This window comes from Callorhinus ursinus, unplaced genomic scaffold (assembly GCF_003265705.2).
Source record: "Callorhinus ursinus isolate GAN/ISIS: 27379988/994484 unplaced genomic scaffold, GSC_fseal_2.0 scaffold11, whole genome shotgun sequence".
NCBI classification, from domain to species: domain Eukaryota; kingdom Metazoa; phylum Chordata; class Mammalia; order Carnivora; family Otariidae; genus Callorhinus; species Callorhinus ursinus.
The window spans coordinates 16,455,461-16,462,979 of record NW_027397073.1 but is presented as its reverse complement, the minus strand read 5'-3'; the positions used below and the strand labels follow the sequence as shown (position 1 = coordinate 16,462,979).

At 47.3% G+C, this 7,519-nt stretch overlaps 1 long non-coding RNA gene across 1 annotated transcript; it reads right to left on the bottom strand.

Moving 5' to 3' along the window:
- LOC141373721 (uncharacterized) lies at positions 1 to 7,508 on the bottom strand. The gene is made up of 3 exons (XR_012380001.1): positions 7,245 to 7,508; positions 826 to 1,358; positions 1 to 139 (listed from the first exon to the last, which is right to left on the bottom strand). It is a non-coding gene; the product is annotated as an uncharacterized lncRNA (long non-coding RNA).
- Positions 7,509 to 7,519: the final 11 nt, after the last annotated feature.

Sequence of the window (7,519 nt, the reverse complement as noted above, 5' to 3'; positions counted from 1 at the left end):
GACTTTGAGACTTTCGCTGCCTCTCATGTCTGCAGCCTAGATGGGAGGAGGTACCGAAAGCAGGAGAGAACTTTCCAAAGCTGGGGCCTCGGGTTCTCCTAATTCACAGTTTTGCCAGGAGAAGGTCCTGTCCCTAAGGCTTGGTGAAAAGTAAGAAAGAGGCTGAAAAGGTGGTTAACAATGTAGTCAATATCTGCAAAAGAAATCCATGCCCCAGAACACAACAGTTCTTATTCTAGGGGCTGGTCGCCATTACAGTCTAATGCCGACATGGAAATAGTCAGCGTCTCTGTGTATCCCCACTCCTGGGAGCAGACGAGGGCCGGGAGCACAGATGGAATGTGGGCTGCAGACCGATGTCTCCAAGAGTCTGCAGCTCCCACGACTGGTCTTCAGATCTGTGGATCTTTGTCATCTCTTTTCACTTTTGGTGCCCATCCCCACAAGCACATTGCAAGGCAGCTCGGAGTGGAAGGCTCGCTAGCTGGTGCGAGCGTCTTGCGGCAGAGATCACAAGAGATACCCAGAAACTTCTATCCAACCCTGGCACCAGTTCTGCTGCTCCCACCGTGGGCATCTCATCCCTCAAGTGGGCTTCGCCAGAGCCTCCAAACTTCCTCTCTTTTCCTTCCCCATACCCCTCTTGTCTCTGCCCACTAAGTGATCCCGTCTAGATAAAATTAACACCCTTCAAGAGCTTTCCAGTGCTTAAAACAAAACAACACAAAAAAGCAAAACAACAGAACAAAAGCTTCCCAGTGCCGCTGGGATAAAGATGAAACCCCACCTTTGCCCCCAAGTCCCACAGGATAGCACCCTGCCTACCTTGTGTCCTCAGTGTGCACCTTTTCCCACTGGTTTTGGTCCAACCACATGGGCTCACCTTCTGGCCCCTGCCTCAGACATTTGCACATGCTGTTCCCGGTACCTGGTATCTTTCCAGCCCCCGCTGGTGCCTAGACAAGTCCTATGCCTCCTTCAGCGCTCAGGCCAAACATGGCTTCCTGGAGGAAACTTGTCATGACCCCACTGCTGGGTCAGGCCCCCCAGGGTCTCCCCCCCGACACCCCTGCCACAAGCAAACACTCGGAGCCGTCTGCCTCCCTTTGGGATGGAGTTAAAGCTCCCCTAACTCCCACTCTGACTGGCCCCCGGACTGCTGAGTGTCAAGGCCCTCTGCTTCCCATTGGAGGTCACTTCCGCCGGTGCTGTGACCTCTACCAGCAAGCCAGCCGGCCTTCGTCTGTGCAGAAATCCTCGTCCTTTGATGTCTCACTGCATCTGTCCTCAGCTTTTGGACGAAGAGACCACGTCTTCCCTCAACTGTTGCCAGGTTCAGAGGCCTTGGAGCTCCGCTTCTGATCTTCCAAGCAATTAAAGAATAGCCAGGTAAAGCCCAAAATGCAAAAGCCCCCTACCCCACCTCCCAACCCCTAACCCACTCCCCCCAGGCCCACCGTCAATTATGTTCTTTGTATCTTTCAGGAAAGAAAAGAAAAAGTAAACTATTAGCACCAAACAAATACATATAACAAACACACCTAAGTATTTATTCAGATCCTTTTTATTTATACCACATGTGTTCTGATATTATTTTGGACTTGGGAGGCATGGCATTAGTCACCATCCCTACCCCAATTCCCAGTCTTTTTCTGTTTTTGCTTAAATGTCCGCATGCTATTGCATGATATAAGCTCTATGATTACAGTGCTATATGATAAAGCTCCATTATTTACCTACCCACTCTACCAGAAATATTTAATTTGCCTCAATTTTTTGTTCTTGCAGTGCTGCAATGAGTATTTTTGTAAATGGGTTAGTATTCTTTTGTGAATATATCTATACAGTAAATTTGCATTCACAGAATTACTGGATCAAGAGGGACGTACTTCCAATTTTAACAGATATTGTCAAATTATCCTTTCCAAAGTAGACCATGAACACTTCCGGCAACAAGTGTTTGAGAATGGCAGGTGTCCCGCAGCCTGACCAATACTGGGTGTTGACCAGCCTTTTCATTTTTACTTGTCTGCTCACTGAGAATTGATATCTCATCGCTGTTCTACAATTATGAGTGAAGTTAACCACAGTGGTTTTTTTCCTATAAACTCCACGTTCATATCCTTTCCTGATTTTCATGTTGAATTATTCAGTCTTGATTGAGAGGAATGCTCTGTAAACGGGAGAAATGGGATTGTGTTCTGTGTAATATTGGGGTTTTTTTGTCTTCTGACTTTATTATTTTAATCATCTACTGTTAGAAATTCTTGAGTTTAGGCTTTGTGTGCTGCTGAAAAGGCATTCCCTGGCCCCAAATTATATGTATTTTTAGACATTTTCGAAAGCCAGACACTTGCTGCAGACTGTTATAAAGATTCAACCTAGTGTCTAGCGCTCCTCGGCCCCTGTTGGGACATCACAGCTTTAACACGATGCTGAGAGCTGACTTTTCTTTGACAGTCCTAGCCGGGATTTCCCCCTATTCACAAATTCAGCCGAAGTAGCCAATACACTTGACGTTGATTCAATTGATTTTTTTCCCTGGTTCCAAACTCTTGTCTGGGTTATTGATTACTTTCTGCTGCCCTTTATGCAACCTGGATTGAAGAAGACATCCCATAAACACAGGTCTAATTAAAATCCTATTTGAATGTCGTCCCTAAAACTTTTGGAGGAAATGACTTCCCTAGTTGTCTTTGGTCTTCTGCGTGCAGCACTTTTAGCTGAACCACTCCGAAGAGTGGTGGGCGTTTTTCTGACGGCCTGCAGAGTAGCTTTCTACTTGTGGGGGAAAGGGATGAATGCAGGTGACTATCGGAGGAGATCACAGTAACACAAACGTGGGAAAATTCAGTATGTCTACAGCTCTGGCATCATGGGACTTTTCCCCATGAGTTTTAGATCGTAATGTTTGGAGCTTTGCAGTTGATTAAAAAACAACAACAACAACAACAACAAAAAACCTTTCATATAGATCAGCCCACTGCTATTTATTATGTAGCAATACTGACGAGAGTCATAATATTGTTCTCTATTTTTTATGTAGGAAAATAGAGGCTCCGGGAGATGGAGGTAACAGTTAGGAAGGGCTAGGCTGGGTTACTATTCTCTGCCTTAGGATTCTGAGGCTACTGGTCCTTCCCCAGTTCTCCCTGTCTGCCTGGTTGATAGTGCCTTTCATGGAATGGAAGAGCTAAGGTTAAATGCAACGCTTTTATTAAAATAATCATGTGCTCAAGGAACAAAGTAACTCTAAGGAAGCTGACCTTCGACTTCTAAAAGGAGCTGAGCCAGGTCAGCACAGGATCCTGCAGACTCCCAGGATACATTGAAATCGGGTTGCCGTGTAAAACATAGCATATCTAGTTGAATTTACATTTCAGATAAACAATAATTTTTAGTATATGCCCCAAATACTGCATGGGAGATATGTGTACTAAACATTTGTTTATCTGAAATTAAAATTTAATTTTAAATTTTAAAATGTGGGTGTCTTGTGCTTTTTTTTAAACTAAATCTGGCAATTCTAATTGAGGAGAAATTGTGTGTCAATAGATATAACAACATTTGGGATTCCCAACGTAGAAATCAGCAAGGTCACCTTGTAACACTTAAGATCTCGTAGGCAAAGAATACCTCTGCCCATTTTTCTTGGTATCAAACTAAAAGTTAATAATGCAGTATGTACCAAAGTCCTTTAAAAATTACAAAAGCTGTGTGCAATTATTCATCTGTAAAGATGGTCTTTGCGTCATTGTTAATAATTCTGGAAAAAAAAAAAAGGAAGCACCTAACTTACTCCAAAATAGGGTTTTGGTGAATAATAAATTCAGTCAATGGAACACAATGAAATAAAATGGAATCCAAGGTTATTTTTAAGAATGTTGATATAGATGATCCTTAACATGGATCATCTATTGGGTAGAATATTGAATGAAAAATACAGGTTGCTATCATATTTTTTTAAAGATTTTATTTATTTATTTGACAGAGAGAGACACAGCGAGAGAGGGAACACAAGCAGGGGGAGTGGGGGAGGGAGAAGCAGGCCTCCCGTGGAGCAGGAAGGCTGGGGCTTGATCCCAGGACCCTGGGATCATGACCTGAGCCGAAGGCAGATGCTTAATGACTGAGCCACCCAGGCGCCCCAGGTTGTTATCATATTTTTGCAAAACAATTGCGTTTTGCCTACCAAGGCATACTTCTCCCCCTCGTGTTTTAACATCTCTAAAATTAGGATACCTTTAGGATTAATGGCATCATCATCACCGTTGGGCAGGTGGCAGAAATGAAGTAATTGTCATCTATGTGGATGTGAGCCCTCAGTCATTGCTGGTCGAGGTGTCCCCTCAGTGGAGGGATCTGCACTGTTGGTACAGAATATTTTGAGTTTGTCATTTAAAACGTCTTCCAAGATTACACTATGATTCAGCATTGAAATGAAAAGTTAATTTCTGTGCAGAAGCATGAAAACAAAGCAGAAAGGGCTCAATATTTTAGTGATAAAAAATTTCTTTTGGGGGCCACCTGGGTGGCTCAGTCGGCTAAGCATCTGCCTTCAGCTCAGGTCATGATCTCAGGGTCCTGGGATCGGTCGGGCTCCCTGCTCAGCAGGGAGCCTGCTTCTCCCTCTCCCTCTGCCTCCTCTCCACTGCTCATGCTCTGTCTCTCTCGAATAAATAAATAAAATCTTTTAAAAAATTTCCTTTTTGTCATGGAGAAACGATCACAGTTACATATTTTCTTGCAAAGCAGCAAACAACCAAGTGCTTTACTGAACCCAAGAAATGAAGACACTGCAAGTAGAGGAAGGGGTGTTATATTTTGTTGCATTTTGTTACTGAGAAATGTGCAAACGGATTGCCTATCACAGGCCAAGTAAAGCAACTGAAGACAATTAATTTGTTTCTGGGCCAGTTAACCAGGGACAGGGAAGGCGGGGGCTGAGCGAGGGAGGACAGCTCAGGGGACTCTGGGGAGTCCCCGGCTCTGGGGACTGCTATGACTGTCCTGACTTCTGATCCAGGCCAGGCTGGGATCCAGGCAGCTAAAGCAAAAGGCAGGGAGAGACTGAGAAGGCCCCACATGGTGCCTGGGACTCCCAAGCTGTCCCTCTCAAGGGCCGAAGGAGCTATGTGAGCGACAGGAGGAGGAAGGGTTGTAGTCAAGAGGTATAAATAGGTAAGGTGCCCCCACTGGATTAGCATTTCATCTGGTCACTTGGGCGACTTGCCCTGGTCACTTGGGAGACTCAGGCAGAGAGGAATCCTTGAGGCTCAGGCCAGTGTCCAGATTTGCCCTCTAGGCCAGCTCCAAACCTCAGACCCAAGGGTCCTTCTTCCTTAGCAAAGTGAGGAAGGCAGTTGGCAGCAACTGGAGTCTACGGTCCCAGCGCCAGAGAAAGCAGGAGCCATTAAGGAATAGACCTGCGGTCTCCATGATGATAAACCACTTCATGCCCCCTCCCCCCAAAAGCCAACTGAGTGTCTCTCCTCTCAAGTCTTCTGTAATACCTGCTTAATAATGGTAATAATATTTATCAGCTGCTTACTATGTGTCAGCTACTGTACTAAGTATTTTGTATACATCATCTCATTTAATCCTTTAATCCTCACCATGGTCTGGGAAGGTAGGTATTATTATCTGAACTTTACAGATTAGGAAATTTAGGCTCAAGTTCACTCAGCAAGGAAAGGGCAGAAACAGGATTCAAACTTCTGGTTCTCTGGCTACAAATCCCTTGCGCCTAACCACTACTTGTAGTCCATTTCTCAGAACAAAGACCCCTGACTGCTCTCTGTCCATCCTTTCCAATTCCACTACTTTCACTTCACTCCTGCTTCCTGGGCTTGCCTCCTCTCTCCCCTTCCCACCTACATACCAGGCAGATTAGGAAAGAACTGCCCTACCTTCTTCCCTCCCATTGTGCCCGGTGCCCACAGCGTATGCTCCGCCCTGTGTAACTCCAACAAAGCCCTCTGCTTCCCAGGATCCCCTGCGTTCACAACGGGAGCGCTTGGGTGGCCCTGTGTGTCTCCCGCAATCCCCTGTGCCTCCCACAATCCCCTGTGCCTCCCACAATCCCCTGTGCCTCCCATCATCCTCTTGTCCACCATTAGCAGGTAATGTCTCCTAAGTACTGCCTTAGGTCCAGCGGGTCCGCACGGCTGGCTGAATTAAGCCCTTCTCTTCGGCCTGACCTCTGAGCAGCGCTTGGGCCTGTGCCTGCGGAGCACAGGGCCTGGCCAAAGCCCGGAACCAGGCTTTATGATTGCCTTCCTCCGCTGGAGGGCTGGCTGCGCCGCGGTCCGAGACCACCGCTCTGACCCCTGAGTCCCATCTCTACCATTCACGGGCGGGCTTGTGTGCGTGTTACCCCAAACACAGAGTTAGTCCGCAGCCCTAAAACCCTGTCTCTTCAATTCACTTGTGGGCTCCTTGAGGCCTTGCCCCTGTTCTGACATGAGCAGTCAGTGGCGATCTGTCTACTTTGCTTAAGAGTCCACTCCAGGCCCAGGACGGGTGCTCAGCATAAACACTCCTGGACCGAATCTGTGTTGTAACCATTAGCGTCCCCTGGCCTGACAGTTACACCTTGGGAGGGGACAGGGGAAAGCAGGAGAGGAATGAAGGGGACAACGTGGCATTCTCTCAGGAGTCCAGCGTTAAGACCGTTGATCAGACAGCGAGTTTGGCACCTGGCTCTGAATTCTGGCATCTGTTGTTCTGTAGTACAAAGTACATGCCAATTCTCTGCTTGGCTCTGAAATGAAGGGGCAACAGAAAGCTGCTGCAGCCCGGATAGAAGGCAAATAAATTAGCTAAATTTTTCAAAAGAGTTATCAGTCTAAACTGTTTTCATTCAGAGTAAGTCTTGGGTTGATTCTATCAAAACCTAAGTGGGCTGGTGTGTGCTGGGCGGGCTGAGAAGGAAACAAGGAGAGTAGAGAAGGTTTTGTTGGGAGGTGCTGGTGGACAGACCCCAGGGGAGACCCAGGGCTGGAGGTCAGAGCTCATGAAAGCTGCCCTGTCCAATCAAGGGGGGACAGGCCCTAGGGGTGGGGTGGGGTGGGGAGCAAGGAGAGGAGAAGAGGGAGGAAGTCACCTGCGCAAAAATTGTATGTATGTACGTGTGTGCGTGTGTGGGGGGTGGTCTTTACAGAACTCTCCATTAAAGTGGGGGTCTATGAGAAACACACTCAGGGATGAGCACAAAGACCCCAATGCATAACATGAACACGTACCCAGGATTTTCACCCAGACTTCTCAGCTCAGTCAGTTAAACGTCAGACTCTTGATTTCGGCTCAGGTCATGATCTCAGGGTCGTGAGATCCAGCCCCAGGTCCAGCTCCACACTGGGCGTGGATCCTGCTTAAGATTCTCTCTCCCTCGGGGCGCCTGGGTGGCTCAGTCGTTAAGCGTCTGCCTTCGGCTCAGGTCATGGTCCCAGGGTCCTGGGATCGAGCCCCGCGTCGGGCTCCCTCGCTCCACAGGAGGCCTGCTTCTCCCTCTCCCACT